The following is a 20,097-nucleotide window of genomic DNA, read 5'->3' as shown; positions in this document are numbered from 1 at the left end:
CCGTGAAGCCCTAGAGAAACAAGTAAGTATATATAGTAGTAACTGAGAGTATAAGCTATGTGGGCTGAATGATAATTGAAAACCCAAGCCCAAGCCCAAGCCTGAGCCTCCTTTTTTCTTTCTTTGACTGGCTTCATAACGGGAGGAAATTCCAGAAACCGAAAAACGGACGTAAACCTATGGTTCGCCGTTCTGAAGCGGCTGCCGTTGAAGATCCGACAATCTCCTCAACGGTACCAGTACCACCATTTATGATTTGTGAGTGTTCTTGTGAAGGAAGGAAAAGCTAAGAAGAGAAGAGAGAGTGTTCAAATTTACCGGTGTGACATATGAACGAAGGAAAGTGTTGGTGGTATTCTAGAGGGGATTAGTCTGCTATGTTATGCAGAAAAATAAGAATCGAAGGAATAATAATTTGGGGCTGAATAATGCTTGTTTGGTTCTTTTTTTTCTTTTCTTGCTTGCTTACATATCAGATGGTGGAGAACTCTCATTTATAGTGAGTGAAAGAGCTCTCTAGAAAGCATTAATGAACTTACATTAGCCTAGGTACATGATTCTACAATACTCTAGGTACATTTTTCCAATACAAGCATTTATGATATAAGATACATTTTTCCAATACAAACATTTATGATATAGCACATTACTCAACATTCTCCCCCTTAATGTGCTGTTCTTGAACTCCAAGAGCTTCTCTTAATTTCTGGATTTTTTCTCTAGGAAGAGCTTTTGTGAAAATATCAGCAACTTGATCATTTGTCTTGCAAAAACTCAGCTGCACCTCCTCATCTTCAATTGCTTCTCGAATGAAATGATGTTTGATGGCTATATGCTTTGTTCTTCCATGAAAGACGGGATTCTTAGCCATAGCAATGGCTGATTTATTATCACAATGGATAGTCACAACTTCTTGTTTCTCACCAAAGTCTTCAAGTATTCTCTTAAACCATATTGCTTGTTGAGTAGCTAAGCCAGCTGAAATATATTCAGCTTCTGCAGAAGATTGAGCAACAGTTTGTTGTTTCTTTGACCACCACGAAACTGCTCCTGAACCTAATGAGAAAACATATCCAGAGGTGCTTTTCATGTCATCCATACAGCCTGCCCAGTCACTGTCGCAAAAGCCAATTAACTTACTTTCAACCTTGCTGTCATATTTGATTCCACAGTCCAAAGTGCCATGAATATACCTCAACACCCTTTTTGCTGCTCCTAGATGGATATGACTTGGATCATTCATGAACCGAGAAAGTAAACTTGCAGCAAACATGATATCCGGTCTTGTATTAGTGAGATAAAATAGATTACCAACCAGACTTCTATAGTTACTAGCATCGACCTTCTTTCCTCCATCTTCTTTCTTCAATTTTTCATTCACAACTAAAGGTGTATCAGTTGGATTGCAGCCAAACATTCCAAACTTCTTCAATATTTTCTCAGCATATTTCTTTTGACAAATGAAAACTCCATCATCCTCTTGGTAAATTTCAATTCCAAGAAAATGATGTAGTATGCCCAGATCATTCATCTCATATCTCATCATCATTTCTTTTCTAAAATCTTCAATCAACTTTAAGTTATTTCCGGTAAAGATTAAATCATCAACATAAAGTGCAACAATTAGAATATCAACCATACCCTGTCGTTTGACATACAAAGTAGGCTCATTCTTGATCTTCTCAAAACCTTTCTCTATGAAGTAATTGTCAATATTGCTATACCATGCTCTTGGTGCTTGTTTCAACCCATAAAGAGCTTTCTTCAATTTATAAACCATTTCTTCTTGGCCTTCAATTTCAAAGCCTTGAGGTTGCTGCACATATACTTCTTCTTTTAGCTCTCCATTTAAGAATGCCGACTTCACGTCTAGCTGATACAACTTCCATCCTTTTTGGGCTGCAAGTGAGATTAACGCTCTAATGGTGTCGAGACGTGCCACAGGAGCAAATGTCTCTTCATAGTCAACACCGGGCTGCTGTGCATAGCCCTTTGCAACAAGCCTCGCTTTGTTCTTTTGGACTGAACCGTCTGGATTATGCTTCACCTTGTAGACCCATCTCACGCCAATAGCTTCTTTGTCATTTGGCTTCTCCACTAGCTCCCAAGTCTTGTTTTTTTCAATTGCATCTATTTCTTCTTGCATTGCCTTTCTCCAAGTATCTTCTTTAAAGGCTTCTTCAAAACTTTCTGGTTCAATTGCACAATAATTGCACCTAACATAAACATCATCCAAAGTCCTTATTTTTATTGGAGTTGAGCTTGGAGATGATGAGCTAGAGCTTGGTGAAGATGGTGTGCTAGATGGAGAGTTTGGTGTAGATGGAACATTTTCCTCACCTTCAAAAGAAGTTGGATTTTTCTCTAAAATTACAGTCGGAACTTCTTTTCCCTCAACATTCTCATTTTTCCAATTCCAAACAGCATTTTCATCAAATACAACATCTCGGCTGACAATCACCTTCTTGCTCTTCAAGTTGTAAAGTTTGTAGCCCTTTGACATAGAGCTATAACCAATAAAAATGCATCTCTCACTTGATTCTTCAAGCTTTGTTCTCTTTACTTTGGGAACTTGAGCATAGCAAACACACCCAAAAACTTTAAGGTGCTTTACTGAAGGCTTTCTTCCACTCCATGCTTCAAACGGTGTCATGTTCCACACAGCTCTTGTTGGGCATCTATTCAGCAGGTACACAGCTGTATTTACAGCTTCAGGCCAAAATTCTTTAGGCATCCCTTTCTCAAACAACATGGACTTGGCCATCTCCATCACAGTTTGATTCTTTCTTTCGGATACACCATTCTGTTGAGGTGTATATCCAACAGTCAGTTGTCTCTTTACACCTTCTTCTTCACAAAATTTATCGAATTCATTTGAGGTGTATTCTTTTCCTCTATCACTTCTCAAAACTTTAATGGACTTGCCACTTTGTTTCTCAATAAAGGCTTTAAACTTCTTAAATATCACAAATACTTCAGATTTTTGTCGCATAAAATAAACCCATGTCATACGAGTCAAATCATCAATGAACAAAATAAAGTACCTATTTTGCGCATGAGATAAGGTGTTCATAGGACCACACACATCTGTGTGAACCAATTCCAGAATTTCTTTAGCTCTCCTTGCTCCTTCCTTGGGAAATGGTTGTCGATGGTGTTTTCCAAGTAAGCATCCCTCACATACTCCATGTTTCTTTTCAATTGTTGGTAACCCGAACACCATATTCTTTTGAGAAAGAAAAGTGATGCTGTTATAATTTAAGTGTCCAAGTCTCTTGTGCCATAGACAAGAGTCACCTTCTTCTCTAGCCATCAAACTGATATTTTTCTCATAATTAAGAGAAAGTGGAAAGCTTCTGCTTTTGGTCATTTTCACAACAGCAACAACTCTTCTTTTTGAATCAAAAATTCTGCACTCTTGATTCTCAAATTGAAGAGAATAACCATGCTCCAAAAGTTGCCCAACACTCAACAAGTTCTCATCTAGCTTTGGAACATAAAGAGTGTCATAAATTACCTTACATCCTTGCTTTGTTGCAACTCTAATGCTCCCTTTGCCTTCAACTTCAACAAGTTCTCCATTTCCTAATTTAACTTTTGAGTCAAATGAGGAATCAATGTCAATGAAAGCTTCTTTATCTCCTGTCATATGATTGCTACACCCGCTGTCCAGGTACCACACATTTTTGTACTCTTGAGTTGCCTTGTGACAAGCAAAGAACAGGTTGCCTTCACTGTTTTCTGCTACTGCAAATGCTACATGCTGCTGATTTTGCAACCGACAATCTTTCTGCATATGTCCAAACCTTTTGCAATTATGACATTGTGGCTTGCCTTTGTTCCAGCAATCTTTCTCTTCATGAGTGTTCTTCTTACAGATGCCACACCATTTATTTGAGCCTCCAAAATTTCCTCGTCCTCCATAGGTGCCTCTTCCTCTTCCACGAGAGTTTCCGCCTCTTCCTCGGCCTCTAGAAAATCTGCCCCCTCTAGAAGACTCACCATTATTTTGGGACATCATTTTCTCATTATTTGGTTGAATTGTGAGCTTGGACTGAAACGCACTTTCAACTGACTTTTCATTGCGTCGTGATAACCTTTGCTCATAGGATCTAAGTGACCCCATCAGCCCTTGGACAGTCATGATTGACAAATCTTTAGTTTCTTCTATAACAGCCACCATAGGATCATATTTTTCAATCAAACTAATTAAAATTTTATCAACAATTCTACGGTCTTCAATTGTATCTCCATGAGATTTCATTTGGTTCACCAAATCAGTGAGTCTATTAAAGTACTCGTTCAAACTTTCATTTTCTTTCATTTTTTCATTCTCAAAATCTCTTTTAAGAGACATAAGTTTGACTGTTCTCACCTTTGAATCTCCTTCAAACTCTTGTTGCAGAGTTTCCCATGCTTCTTTGGCTGTTTTTGCTCTCATAATTCTTGGGAAAATGGTATTTGAGACTCCTCTTTGAATCATTCCAAGGACTCCAGCATCTGTGATTTTCTTCTTCTTCAAATCTGCATTTTCTGCTGTTGTTTGTTTGCCTGCAGCTGCTGGTTCTTGAAACCCTTCTTTGACGAACTCTAACACATCCAAAGACTTGAACAAAGTCTCCATTTTTACAGCCCAAAAATCATAATTTTCTCCTTCAAATAAAGGTACGTGGACATTGCTATAAGTAGAGCTGATGCTTGTTGAGACATTACTTGAAGAGGCCATTACTTTTCACCTTCAATCTCTTCTTTTCTTAAAGGATCTGAAGCTCTGATACCACTCTGTTGGTGGTATTCTAGAGGGGATTAGTCTGCTATGTTATGCAGAAAAATAAGAATCGAAGGAATAATAATTTGGGGCTGAATAATGCTTGTTTGGTTCTTTGTTTTTTTTTTTTTTCTTGCTTGCTTACATATCAGATGGTGGAGAACTCTCATTTATATTGAGTGAAAGAGCTCTCTAGAAAGCATTAATGAACTTACATTAGCCTAGGTACATGATTCTACAATACTCTAGGTACATTTTTCCAATACAAGCATTTATGATATAGGATACATTTTTCAATACAAACATTTATGATATAGCACATTACTCAACCGAAAGGAAGATATGTATGTCATGTGAGAGAGACGTATTCTGCATAATTATTTTTTACCGTATATTATATTTAATTTAACTTTTTCCCATTTGAGTGGTCGATTCTAATAAATAAAATAGTATAAAATTTAAAATATAATAATATATTGTCCTCCTCCTTCAAAAAAATAATATATAGTCCTCCCTTAAAAAAAGTATAATATATCGTCTTGATATTAGCAAAAAATGTATAATTACAATCTTAATATTTTTGTAACAAAAAAACCAATATAATAATACTTTCTTAACAAAAAAAAAACCAATATAATAATACTAAATACAAAGTCTTGAGAAATATTTTTACTAAATACATGTATCCCACCATAAAATAAAGAATCCTACCAAAAATTTATTAAATACAAGTATTGGAAAATTCCTCTAAATAAAAGTATTAAAAAAAATTACAATTTAAAAAGGTATAAAAAAAGTATTATTTAATAACTATTGGTTAAATTACGGTTCCAATTCGTCTTCCACGTTTATCTATTGCTTTCCTAGTCCTCTACCTGCGACGCAAATGGGTCAAATGGAATTCCTTCAATAATTCTTGCACCGTTCTTAATGTTGATGGCAGCTGCCTTGGCAACCCCGTCACGGCTGGATTTGGTGGTTTGCCTCGTCATCCTTCCGAGGTATGGAAATCTGGTTTCTCTGGATTCTTTTCAGGAGCATATCTGACATTTTTCATGTTGAGCTTCATGCTATTCATATCAAGGACTTTTGTTGGCCAAGCAGTTGGATTATAATGACATGCATTGTTTCACAGATTCTCTTCATTTTATTGATATACTACATGATCAAATGTCAAGGTTTCACAAATATCTTCTTCACCAAGATTGATATACTCCATGATCAAATAGTTGTGCAGACATCCTTGCTAAGTCAAGAGCTTCTTCTAGCATTGATATCATGGTTCGTCTCTCCCCTCCAGCCGGCATCTCGGACCTCCTCTTCTTGCTAAGATTGATATATTTAGTTTTTCTCTTTTTTTTTTGTTTATTTTTTTTCTCTTTCTCTTTAACTTTGTAACCAAAACCGCAACTGAAACTTGAATTGGTGTCTGTATCCGTTCAATGACCGGAATGACTGTCAAAACATTGATTTTTCTTATGGCTAACAATAAACTGACTAAACTCAAAAATAGTGCTAGATATGATTCAGTAACTAATTCGTTGAACATGAGTTCAGAATCCAATGAGTCAAATTTGAGTTAATAATTAAGCTCATCAAATAAATGAGTTGAACTTAAATTATGTATGGTTTAGTTGGTTGTATATGAGCCAACTCGATATGTGTATGTGTATGGGTGCACATACGCAAATATGGGTTGGGTTTTAATCCTTATAAAAAAAAAATCTACTCGTGCAAATATCTTAGGTGGGTAAAAGAAAGTTATTGTGTTGGATTCAACTATCTTCGGTTGAGCTCAAATGTCTTGCAGAGTTCTATTTTGTCATCACTTGGTTGAGTTCAATTGTCTTTCATGCTTAATATTTAAGTGATTTTTCATGTCACCCAATTTGACTCCTAGCCCCCTTTAGGATCATCTCACCTTTATTTTGGCCCCATTACAGCCTTAATAAAGACATTTTGATCTTTACATGCATGTGCTCCGATTTGTTGACGTTAGAGGCTTGTCCAGCCTATGACGGTGCTAGATTTGATGATGTGCTTGAGAGTAACACTAGCCATGTACACTTCTTGAATGATTGGATGTATTTTATATATACATCTTGTGAGGATTCTATCATGTTTTATGCATTTTAAGTCGAATATTAGCTTCCTAGTTCACTACAGATGTCAAGATTTTATTCATAATTATTGTCATGCTCCTTAAATTTTAAAATGTGTTAATTGCTTGCAACTTTGCATCACGCTGTTTTTAATCTTTTTGAATTTTGCTTTGTGTCTTTAATTTTGAGTTTTGCTCGGAGTACATAAGCTTAAGTTTGGGAAATTTTATCTGTGCATTTTTACATATTCTTTATACCCATCAATGAAGTTTCCACGAAAATCATCATAATATTTAAGTTGAGGGCAGCATGAGAATGGATGGTGATATTTAGGATTTTTAAACCACAAAAATCAAAACAGCTTAATATTCTCTCTCTCTTTTTTCCCTCAAGTTTCCATTCTATTATTTGTAGACCCTGTGCTTTTATTTTGCTCTACACTTTTACTAATTGGGAAACTTCCTTCCCATTTCCTATCGTCAAAATATATACATTTGCTTAGGTTTTTATTTTGGCAAATCATCAAAGAGTATGAATGGAGAGATTAAAATATATACATTTTCTCAGGTCTTTATTTTGGTATATCTATTACCCCATTTACATAAAACCATTCAGCAAAGATACATATTTATTCCTCCATTGTAGTCCTTTCTAGTTATACCAAATATCTATGTCAAAAGTCAGAATACCAAGTAAAAGTTGATTGTTTTTTCCACATTTTTGCGGAGAGGGAGCAATCTTCTAGCATTAGAGAAGTAAGAAAAAAAAGTACTCAACAGCAGCAAGCATGGTTTGCGTGATTTAAACTACGTCGATCTGAAATGGAACAGTACAACTGACCTAGAGCTGCAAAGCATAACATTACTCAATGCCCTTTCAAGCAAGCCATGGATTATGTGTAGTGAGCTACCTCTAGACATCTCGTATGACAACACAAAGAGCCAACGAATACAACATGGTTTCCAGACTAAAAGAATAATGAACACTTAGTTTACTGTTAGAGAAAACTTGCATAAATTACCAACAAGGCATTCTGAAAAGAAAACGTGTCACAGATACAGGGAATGTGCAGATAAAATGAGAAAATAAGCGAAATATTAAATCATGAGATACATTCAAGAGAAATGGTGAACCAATTTTTCTCTCTTTAACATTGAATAATGAATTCCCCTTTGCCACTTCTCTCATCTATTAAGTAAATAGGTTTAGGTTTTGAACATTGATTAAACGTGGATAGTAACCAAACATGCTAAAGCTGCATATTGGTAAAAAGTTTTGTTTTGTCAACTTGTGTGAATTGACAATTTTTAACAATTAATTCTGTTGTTTCTCTCTTCTGTGAGATTGTTTATTTTGTGTTGAATTTTCATTTGTTCACATTTGGAGGAATTTCTAGGGTTTTCTCAATTCTATATCACTTACATACTTGTAATGCATATAATTTTACATTTATAATCTTAAATTTCAGTCTCCAAAATCACTTTTTTATTAGAATTCAGTTGGATAGCTTTACTCAAGAAGTTTCAAGTTGATTATTCAAAATAAAAAAAAAAAAAGTTCAATTTCAAGCATGATAATTTCTGAAAGAATCAACTTGAAATTGAAATATAATGCTTGAAATTATGCTTGAACCTATGACTAATAATCAAGTTGAACTTATGCCAAAATTGAACCTATTACTAATAAACTTGAAAGAAAATATCATGCTTGAAATTGAACTTTTTTATTTTGCTAATCAACTTGCAACTTCTTGATTTATGCTATCTAAATGAATTCTAATAAAAAAATGTTTTTGAAGACTGAAATATTTTATGTAGCTTTCCAAACTTTTTTTGTTTTAGGCTATATGCTACTCACTACTGTCCTGTGTATTGATTTGAGGCATTTTCTTGCATTTTTAACCCTTCCAATTTTCGTAATATGAATTCTGCATGAAAGTTTATCATTTTGTTTGATTGAAAAAGCGACCTAGAAGTTTGGTAAAAACTCTTATATAATGTAATGGTTATGCATTCAATCCACCTGTATTTGATTCTACAATAATTTGGCATTATTTAAGGTTTATTAGTGATAGGTTTGCTTTAAATTTTTATAAATATAGATATCACCATATCGGTATACTTTCCCAAACTCTAATACTGAAATTCTCCATGTATGTTCATCGTGTTTAGGGATATCTGTGACCGCTATTTGTCACACCTTTATACACTATCCCACTTTTGGGGTCGGCCACTACGCACCGCTATCCGGGATTCACTAATACTATGCTTTAAACACACCAAAATCAAATTCCACCAAATGCGCATCACCAATTATATTCAAGGATACAAAATTTGCTCGTGGAACCAAACTATTAATTCTGCATTAGAACTTCTGTTTCATCAACTTGAATGAAAAGTACTCTCTTTTTCCAACAAACATAAGGGTTCATAATAGTAAATTAAATTGCACTAAAACAAATGAAGGAAAGAAGATAGTTCCTCTGCTCATCAACTAACTGATCAAATTTTGGATGTACTTCATCTTAAGCCTCCTGCTGCTTCGTCATCTGACTTAGCTGTCTGTTTTCGAGCTTCGTCTATCCTCTTTTGAAGTTTAGCTCTCAGCTTTTGAATTTCAGCGTTATCCTTTTCATGTTTAGCAGCTAGCTCCTTTTGAAGTTTAGCCTTGCAAGTCAACACGTTCTCCAGAAACCTCATCTGCTGGTTTAGAGGTTAAATAATATCAACGAACTCAAATATTAACGAAGAAACTAAAATTATGAAACTTGAATCGAAAGCATTGCTAATGGTCCAGCCCTATATACTTTGTTAACATTTCCAGAAAAAGAAAAACTTGCCTCAGTTTTTAAATCATAAGCACACTTCGCATCATTCATGCCCCTTCGAATTTCAGCAACAACATCAACATGTGACATCTTCGCCGTCAAATTCTAAGAGTATAAAAAATCATTAAAATTAAAAGTAACTGAAAAAACTTTGTTAACATTCCCCCGAAAAAACTTGCCTTGGATTTTGCCAAAGATCTCCTTCTGGGGTATTTACTCCGTTTGGGGTATTTACTACTTTTGGAGTATCTCCAAAAATTGATTGATTCATTCACATCATGGCCTTTGAAAACAAACAAAAAAACATTGAGTTTTGAAAATTAAAAAACCAAAAAAAGACATAAAAGCAATCAGTTAAATTCCATGAGACTATTGGCTTTACATTTTTTAGAATTGTGCAGCCACCTCTTCTCCTCAAAGTGAGGACTTTCGAATAGAATCTCCCAAGATTGTTGAACGCATTTGAAACGCATCAATGATTTTACCGGTAGACGAATTAGTATCTCTATTTGTAGATCTTCAGTTAAACTTTCCCAGTTCATTCTCTCTGTACATACATGAGGTATGTAAAACTTCTAATTTCAAACTAGAACTTAAAAAAGATAGAGAGAAGAATGGAAATTATTTGATTATGAAAATAGGAGAAAGAGATTATGAAAATCGTGAACCCTAGACAAAAAGCCTTGAATAAGAAAACTAAAAACCTAACCACCAAATCCGTAAAGATTTGAATATTTCGAGCAATGTAAGAATAGGCATACTAATAAAGGTAAACCTTCTCCTTCCAAAGGCAAGAAAATTAAAAACCTAACCTCCGAATGTGGTAGTTGTTCGTTGGAATTTTGACACTACCTCTGTTTAACCTATAAACTGGCCTCATTTTTGGTTATTAGATTTGAAAGATTGAGGAGAAACTCAACTGAGAAATAAACCCTAGACAGGAAGCATTGAATAAGAAAATGAAAAGCCTATACTCAAAATCCGAGAAAAAATTAATATTTCGTGCAATCAATCACAGAAAAGATTGAAAGGCAGGAAGAGAAATAATAATAAATAAGTTATATATAGTATAGAGAGTAGAAGAAAAGAAGAAGAGGATGATGAGGAGGAGGAGTGAAGATACCGTACCTTGAGTTAGAAAGAGATGTTACGAATGAAAATTGCATGCAGGTCTAGAGAGCCAAGTTATATATACTATATAGGTAGCAACCGAAGAAAGAGTATTTATTTGGGCTGAATGAAATTTGAAAGCCCAACCCAAGCCTAAGCCTTCCTCTTTTGTGTGTGTGTCTTTTTTTTTTTTTTTTACGCATATGTGTGTGATTGTTACTCAACGAAGAGATGAATGTCATAAAGTTATAATATTATAAGTCAAAATATAAAAAAGATATATCTATAATATTTTGCATAGTAGTTTTTTGGGTAATATATTTTGTACAATATTTTGTTACATCTTGTCAAAAATAAAAATATATTTTTTTTTACATTTTTTTAAGGAAGCAAATCAATGCATTTCGTTAGCGAAAGAATTGTATATATTTTGTTACATTTATTCTTTCAAAAAAAATATTTTTTTTACATTTATTGTATTTAATTTAATGTTTTTCCTTTTTTTTAATAAAACATTTTTCCTATTTGAGTTGTCAATTAAATTAACAAAATGATATCAAAAAATTAAATTAACAAAATATTTTTCTTTTTGTGAAGAAATCAAAATGAGATATATTACTACCAGCAGACTATCTACCTAGCACAAGATGTGCCAGAGAAGATAGCCAAAAAATACACAAAAGTTCAACAAAGAGAAGCACAAGTTAGCCAATATGAAAACTATAAAGAAAAGAATTGTGATTGGCTTTATACCACCAAAAAGAAAGAAGCTTAATACGCTCCACAAGCTGAATAGGAGAATTTTGTATTCCACGAAAAAGTCGATCATTTTTTTCCTTCCAAATCATCAAGAGCTAGCAAACCAAATCAACTAATTAAATAAATTATGTCATATTGTTTATCATAAACCATATTTTGATCTAACTCGTTAACCTTTTAAATATTTCATAAATCAGTGGTGAAGAGGTAATTCATTACAATCATAGGATGGAATTAAAGTAACGGTGAAACTCACATACACTAAGAGGTGTATTTGATTTGGATTTCAAAGGATATTAAAAGACTTTTTTATGATGAAAAATTCTTGAGGTACTGAATCAAGACTCTTTGTGATTATTCAATCAAGATTCTTTTACTGAATCAAGACTCTTTATGATACTGAATCAAGACTCTTTATGATGAAAAATTCTTGAGGTACTAAATCAAGACTCTTTATGATATTAAAAGACTTTTTATGATGAAAAATTGCATATCAAGTCTTGTGGTATTCAATCAAGATTCTTTATGATTTAAAAAAATCTTGTGGTATTCAATTAAGACTCTTGGTAACATAAAAAAAATCTGGTGGTATTCAAAAATATTCTATTTCCAATGGATTGTTTAATAAATTGGATTTTGATGGATTTCATGGGATTTTTTATTGAATTTTTATCATGAAAAAGTCTTTCATGAGAACATGAGATTTCTATGGATTGTTGTATCTTTTAAAATTTTATCCATCCTCTCCCCTCCCATCTCTCTCTCTCTCTCTCTCTCTCTCTCTCTCTCTGGAGCGGCGGTTTGTTGGATTTGCAAAGCTGCCTTGATTTGAGTTGTGATTACTGTAGGAATTTATCTTCATTTTCTTTTACTCGAGCGAGACACATGTTCTATTCTTGGGTCGGCAACATAGGCTTAGACATAGTCCGGAACACAATCAATTATGTTCAAGGTAGAAGCTTGGGTGTTTGATTTGAAGCAACAAGCATATGCTTGAAGCATATGCTTGAAGTGGAAGTGCTTATATGGTGAGTTCCTTAGTATAGAACCCACCTTGGGTAGCAAGATTTTTTGTGAGAAAACTTGCTGATATTATGTTATACATGGTTTACATCTTCAATATTAATTTGTTTAAAACAACCTACTGAAACGGTTAGTAATGATCATGGGTGATTGGGTATGTCTCAGATGCTCAAAACAAGTTTTTTTTTCCTTCTAAAGTTTAGTTGTTCTGTCACGGTGGTCGAGCGAGCCAGATGCTGGCCATGGCGACCATGACATCAAGTTTTTCTATTTCTTGTTCTGTCATGGTGGCCGAATAGAAGTGCATATAAAAGAAACAATATAAACAAAACATTTTAGGGTGACATATATGTAGAAACATAACGTTATTTTTTACAATATGTTAAGAAACATTATGATTCATATATGTTTTAAATCTATTTCATGTATCACTACGAATAGGATGGAAAATTATTTTTTACTCGCTAGTACCTTTAGATAAAATTCACCATTGACATGAGACGGGTAGCTTAATATACATATATAAGCTGCAAAATAAATGAATATCCCAACTACCCGTTAATTAATTGATACATATGCAGTTTAATTGTACTTGTGTCAGCGATTATATGTACCCATTAATAAATTAATAAACATACTTACACATCGCTTATTAAATACATTGAGGCTGAATTTTGAACTATTATTTTGTGGTAAAAGGACATCGCTTATTAAATACATTGAGGCTGAATTTTGAACTATTATTTTGTGGTAAAAGGAAGAAGAAAATGAGTGTGATGTATTTTGTTTTGGTTAGAAAATTTGTCTTTAAATTGAGAATTAAATGTGTGAATATTTTGATGTGTTAATATTTTTGTCTTTTTTTTTTGTGGTGTCCGGGGTTCAAACCCTGGACCTTGCATATATTATGCATTGTCCATACCAACTGAGCTAAGTTCACGAGGCCATATTTCTTTTGTCCTTAAAAGAGAGTGGATAAACTCAAGGCAATTACTTTTTATAAATAAACCCAATTTTTCTATAAAAAAATATTATATTTTCATTGATATCTGAAAGTGTATTCGGATACCTCAAATTCCACTTATTACCCATTTAATAGATACCCGCATGAATATGTCGTGGACACGGATACCATATTTGTTCAACGGGAGAAGCTCATTAATAATAATAATAATATCTATTGTCATCCCTAAATCCAAGAGTAATTATGTTCCTTTACTCCTATTAAGGAGAACCACATTAATATTTTTTTCGTGTTTATTGATTTTTTTAATTTTATGAAAATTATTACTTTCTGACTATTGAAATAATAGAGTAAAATGAAAATATAATCCTTTAAACCAATTTTGACGACAATCTCTGCCAAGTAAGATTTTGTTTGATTATGGTAAAAGTATCATTTGTACTCGCATTAGTTGTATACATGTTTTTATTTAAAAAACAAAACGTAATACCTTTTTTTTTTTTTGGTAGTGGTCGGGGTTTGAACCCCGGACCTTGCATATTTTATTTATGCATTGTCCCAACCAACTGAGCTACGCTCACGAGGACAACAAAACGTAATACCTAATATTACTATCTAATTATTGTTTTTTCCCTGATTTTTTTTTTGAAATTTTAGTGTATTATTAAAACATATAATGTAAAATCTTATATATGTAAAATAAAAAATAATATAAAATTGTCTTAAATTTTATCTGTAATGATAATTGATAAAGGGTGACACCACAAGATATTACGAGATAGATTGTATTATTGTATATTAAAAATGACTTTATATTGATCCAACGGTTAACAGGTATACACAATAACGGTTAGATTACTTTTGTAAAAAAAAATTTACTTGGTATGAATCATTTTTTTTTCAGATGACAAAAAATATAACAACAAATATCTCTAACTAATTAATATTTGTAAGTAATATTGTTAAGTAAAATATTTTGTTGAGATGTATTAAAAATAAGCTTTTTATTTCCAAAAATAGCTAGATAAAATGAATTTTCTAAATGATTTGCATTTTTAGATTTTCTGATAAATTCTTAACGATTTTTTACTTGTTAAACTACTTAACAACATATAAAAACACCTCAGACACCTAAAAATAGGAGTCAACATATGTGTTGGGATTGTTAAAAACAGTATGAAACATCAATATCTACACGTCAAAGTTATGCCAATCTTTTAGATTTCAACTATAAAAGTAGGCAACATGCAAGATCTCTACATCTTCACAAAATTGAATTCTACAAGTTTTTAACATAAATTCCAAGGAATTCAAGAAGGAAAAAATCTTTGCTACGGTATTTTCATTTATTAATTTACATAAAATAATAATAACAGAAGCATTGACAATAACTTATGATGTAACCATAATCATTTGTGTGCAGGTAAACATGAGATTAATCTCTAAATCATTCATTTCCTCATTGTCAATACTTGTGATGCTATCAAGCACAACTTATTCACAACAACAGTCTCCAAAAGTTATCCAATCAATGACATATTTGTCCAAAAAGTTTGAAGTGGGGCCTGGAGAAGTCGCAGATAAACAAATGTTTAATATTGAATTTCCAAACGGTCATGTTGGAATCAAGAACTTTGATGTTGATCTAGTTGATGAACATGGAAACTCTGTACCATTGCATGAAACTTACATTCATCATTGGTTTATTTTAAAATATATTATTAAGAAGAATATGTCAGTGTCACAAGATCCAAATGATCATACCAAACCTTCTGGTGATCTCATTTACAAAAGAAATGATGGAACATGCAACAACGGTATTCTTCCACATCAATGGAGTTCTGGAAGTGAAACGTGAGGAACAAGCACAAAACTTCCTTATCCATATGCGGTTGAAATAGGTAACCCTGATATTACAGAAGGGTGGGAAGAGCAATGGTTGTTGGGTCTGCTGGTCATTGATACACGAGGCGCTGAAAATAAGAAAATTTGTGTTCAATGTAAGTGTGACCATTTTAATCTCCCTAAAATTTTTTATGATGTGACATTTGGATTCCATGAAAAAGTTACTCCCGAATATAAAGCAGGAGTCCTTTGTTGCCAAGATAAGTTTCAGTGCAAAATGAAAAAGGGATTTCAAGCACCAAGGAGAAATCTTGCCATAAGATACAACATAACCTGGGTTAACTGGAACCAACACCAAATTCCAGTTAGATTTTATGTACTTGACGTCACTGATCGGGTAAGAACAAATGGTTCTGAAACAATCCACGATTGTCAGGTAAGTAAATAATTTAAATTATAATTTTTTATATTTTTTGGGATTAATTAAATTATGTCATGACCAATATGTGGCTTAGGCGATTGGGTTAGAAAACCATAGTAGGAGGCTCATTCAAACTCTATTTACTATAATAGAATACTAAAAGCTATCATTTGCATGTAAAAACAAAACAAGATAATTTCTTAAACCTGATGATAATAGTTTTTATTTATTTATTAATTTGCACGTTAGAAACAAGTGATCCACAAAGATTTCTATATTTATTACAGGCTGAGTATACTATTTCAAAAAAGAATAGTACAAACCTTTTCCACGTTCAAAAAGCAAGCATTCCTATGAAGAAAGGTGGTTATCTTATCTACGCCTCTGGTCATGCGCATAGAGGTGTTATTAATGCAACATTATACGGACAGGTAAAGTTTAATATTATTTACAAATGATTTTTGCAGCTGATTTAAATTAAGTATAAAAAATTAGGCTTAATTACACTTTTGCCCCCTATATTTTGTCAATTGTGCGATTTTGCACCTCATTGTTTCAAACGAGCGATTTTGCACCCCATAGTTTTCCCCCTTTCTGATTTTGCACCCCAAAAAATCATAAAAATATTCAGTTTTTTTCCAAAAAATTTAAAAAATTAGAAAAAAATCAGAAAATATAGTAATTGTTTTTAAAATCAGAAAAAAAATCATATATCCAGATTTTAAAAAAAGGTCAGTTTTTTTTAAAAAAATTCTGGAAAAAAATTTAATCTTTAAAAATCTGGATACAAATTTTAAAAAAAGGACACATTTCTTTTAAAAAATTCTGGAAAAAAAATTTAATCTTTAAAAATCTGGATACAGATTTTAAAAAAAGGACAGATTTTTTTAAAAAAATTCTGGAAAAAAATTTAATTTTTAAAAATCTGGATACAAATTTTAAAAAAAGGTTAGATTTTTTTAAAATTTAATTTTCAAAATACAAAAAAATCTGGATTTTTAAAAATTAAATTTAAAATTTGTAAATTTTCAAAAAGTAAATTTTGTGTATTTGTAAATTTGGAAAAAAATCTGGATACAAAAAAGTAAATTTTAAAAATATCTGACCTTTTTTTTAAAAATTTGTATCCAGATTTTTAAAAATTAAATTTTTTTCCAGAATTTTTTAAAAAAAATCTGACCTTTTTTTAATCTTTTGAAAATTTACTTATTTTGTATTTTGAAAATTAAATTCCAGAATTTTAAAAAAAAAATCTGATTATATTTTCTGAATTTTTTAAATTTTTTTCGATTTTTTAAATTTTTTGGAAAAAAACTGAATATTTTTATGATTTTTTGAGGTGCAAAATCAGAAAGGGGGAAAACTATGGGGTGCAAAATTGCTCGTTTGAAACAATGGGGTGCAAAATCGCACAATTGGCAAAATATAGGGGGCAAAAGTGCAATTAAGCCAAAAAATTAATCTTCAATAAAAGGCTTAGGATGCTACATTTCAATCTTTCACAAAACATTTATATGAAGTCTTAAATTAAAATATCTTGGAGCAAAACGAACCAAGGTTTATCAAATTATTTATAATCTAATAGACAATTGACTTTCTCTCTAAAATAGTTTACACAATAGTACTATTGATCCAATAGTTTTACCCATGGACACATTCCTTACCCAATTTGAATCATCGACTGACAATCTACAAGAATTGTGCTTTCGTAAACATGCACACACAAATAATGAAGGGGTGATTAGTCAAAAAACATGAAAAATAATACATAAGTAATAAGAGCAATGAGTATGCATATATATCGTATAATCACAAAATTGGTATATTACAAATTATGAAGAGGGTTGTGTGAACCATCAGAATGAAATATAGAAATGAGTTTAGACTATAAAATGGAGAAAACCGAAAGCTTGAAATGAATAAATATATTTTGTTTAATGACATTAACTAGCTTTCTTAATTCTTAAACTCATGAATTGTTGTTTGAGTGAAACTAGGGATGGCAATTGGACCCAGACCCAATGGATACCCGCAAAAAATACCCACGATGGGTAGGGTAAAACCCCGCTTTCATGGGTATGGGCATGGGTCTGGGTAATACCCACAAATTTTAATGGGTATGGGCACGGGTAAGGGTACTATACTGCCCAGGCCCGCAACCCCGCATATACATATTTATATAATATCATAAATAATTTATTTATTTTTTGTGTATAATTAATTAATTTATTTAGCTATTTAAGCCTATACCTAAACTTAAACAAAAAAAAACTACTTAATATAATAACAACTCCATCATACCGGTGTATAATTTTTTAGGGATATTTTGGATGTTTTTTATTACACTAAATACTACGATTCGAACTATTTTTTGAGTAAATTTTAAAAAATTTAGACCGTAGTTTTATTTCAATTATGATGTTTTTATTGTCTTTTCATAGTTAAAGTGCGGGTAATGGGTGCGGGTATGGGCCCTTAGGTACCCATAGGGTATGGGGAAGGGCACTAAAGTTGTTGCCCACGAGGGTACGGGCACGGGTACGGGTATTTTTTACAAATGCGGGTATGGGGATGGGCACTATAGTACCCCACCCATAGGGTACCCATTGTCATCCCTAAGTGAAACTTTAACTTCTAATATCCTTATCTAATTCGATCAAGATCGCAGATATAGTCTAATACTCAATGAATATGTTGAACCAAATATAATTAAAGTATTATCACACTAGGTGCACATGAATAGTGTCAGGAACACTCTATTCCTATATTAATAAAATTGTAGATAACAACTCATATTTTACGACACACGGGTAGATGTCTAGTGACTTGAATTATAGCATAGTAGGGTATTGATAATATTTCTCCTGTTAGAAAAATAAAATGAGTTTTTCAATCAACCAAAAATATGTTACCTTAAGAATGACACTATACATTCACGGACATTGTTGTTATTGTTCATCTATTGATGATTCTTATTACAACATCTTTCCCATATAAGATATGAAAATGACAGATATTGTTGGACGAGTCAAAACCTACATGTTCTAATATGCGCATGGATAAATTATTTCTTGGTCACAAACACAAATAAAAAGTGTTTAGACACACACATAATTGAACAAAATTAAAGAACAAATATTCAATGATATGAGTAAATTCTTTTTCATTTATTTTTTTTCTACTTGTGTGAGTGTTCAAGAAAGTCTTCCTCTATGCGCATGTACATTTATGCTATATACATCAATTATTACCTTGAAATTCTTCACATGGAGTTCACTTTTGTTTTGAAAATCAAATGTGATTTCTAAATGTTTGTAACATTCTGCTAGGTGGTTTACACTTAGTGTGATTAAATAGCTTTTTTGTTTGCTTTGCTTTAAAAATACACATGAAGCACTAATATGAACACATAACACGACATTGATACTAATAATGATTCAAAAAAGCATAGAAACCCTAACCCCCAAAGAAATCGGCATTATCACATAACACAATCAAAGGCTAGAAGTGACTGAACTAGGGGAGCAATATGTTCTAAACTACTTGTTTTGTATTTGATGACCTTCTATTGTTTTTTTTTTTTTTTTGAACAAATCAAAATGGAATTATATTAACACAACCGCAGCAATTTCCAAGCACAAGGTGTGCCTAAGAAACAACTACAAAATACAAAGTGTTTCAGAATCCAAACTAAACAAGAATCTAGCAGTGGCTAGCCAATGCCTAAACAAGTCATAGGACTTGACCACCACCTCTGAGTACCAAAAACAAACAGGGCTTTTCTAGCTTTCAGCCACCCTAATGATAACAGCTTAATCTTATCCAACAACCTGGGAACATCCGTTACAACATTATTAAACAAACGGTTATTACGTTCATTCCACAAAATCCAAGTACAAAGAATCCAGATTAGCTGCAGAAAGGAACGTTTAGCTCTACCGACACCTGTCAAATAAGTAAACTGCACAAAATGATCTGAAATATTATTTGGATCCGCCCCCAAAGAGCCTAACCAATTGCGCACCTGCTGCCACAACAAAACTGAATTTGGGCAAAATAAAAATAAGTGTTCGGCTGTTTCAACATGACCGCATCCTGTAATACAAAGAGTCGCCTCGGAATTAAGAACACCACGAGCTGCCAAATTTGCTTTTGTAGGTAACCGATCCCGTAGAAGTCTCCAAGCAAAAATAGAGGCCTTCAAGGGAACCTGATGATGCCAGACTAACTCCAATGCGTCGTCCATAAGAGGATTAGCAGCCTCTGTTAGAAGATCAT

The 20,097-nt window shown here is 32.6% G+C and overlaps 1 pseudogene; it reads left to right on the top strand.

Annotated features, from left to right (window-relative positions):
- Nucleotides 1-14,866: 14,866 nt before the first annotated feature.
- On the top strand, nucleotides 14,867-19,163 carry LOC146918587 (uncharacterized; annotated as a pseudogene).
- The last annotated feature ends 934 nt before the right edge of the window (nucleotides 19,164-20,097 follow it).

Source organism: Medicago sativa, chromosome 6, assembly GCF_051527215.1.
Source record: "Medicago sativa cultivar Bolivia chromosome 6, Bolivia_mono, whole genome shotgun sequence".
NCBI classification, from domain to species: Eukaryota; Viridiplantae; Streptophyta; class Magnoliopsida; order Fabales; family Fabaceae; genus Medicago; species Medicago sativa.
The sequence above is the reverse complement of the archived record's forward strand: the minus strand, read 5'-3'. Positions and strand labels throughout refer to the sequence as shown.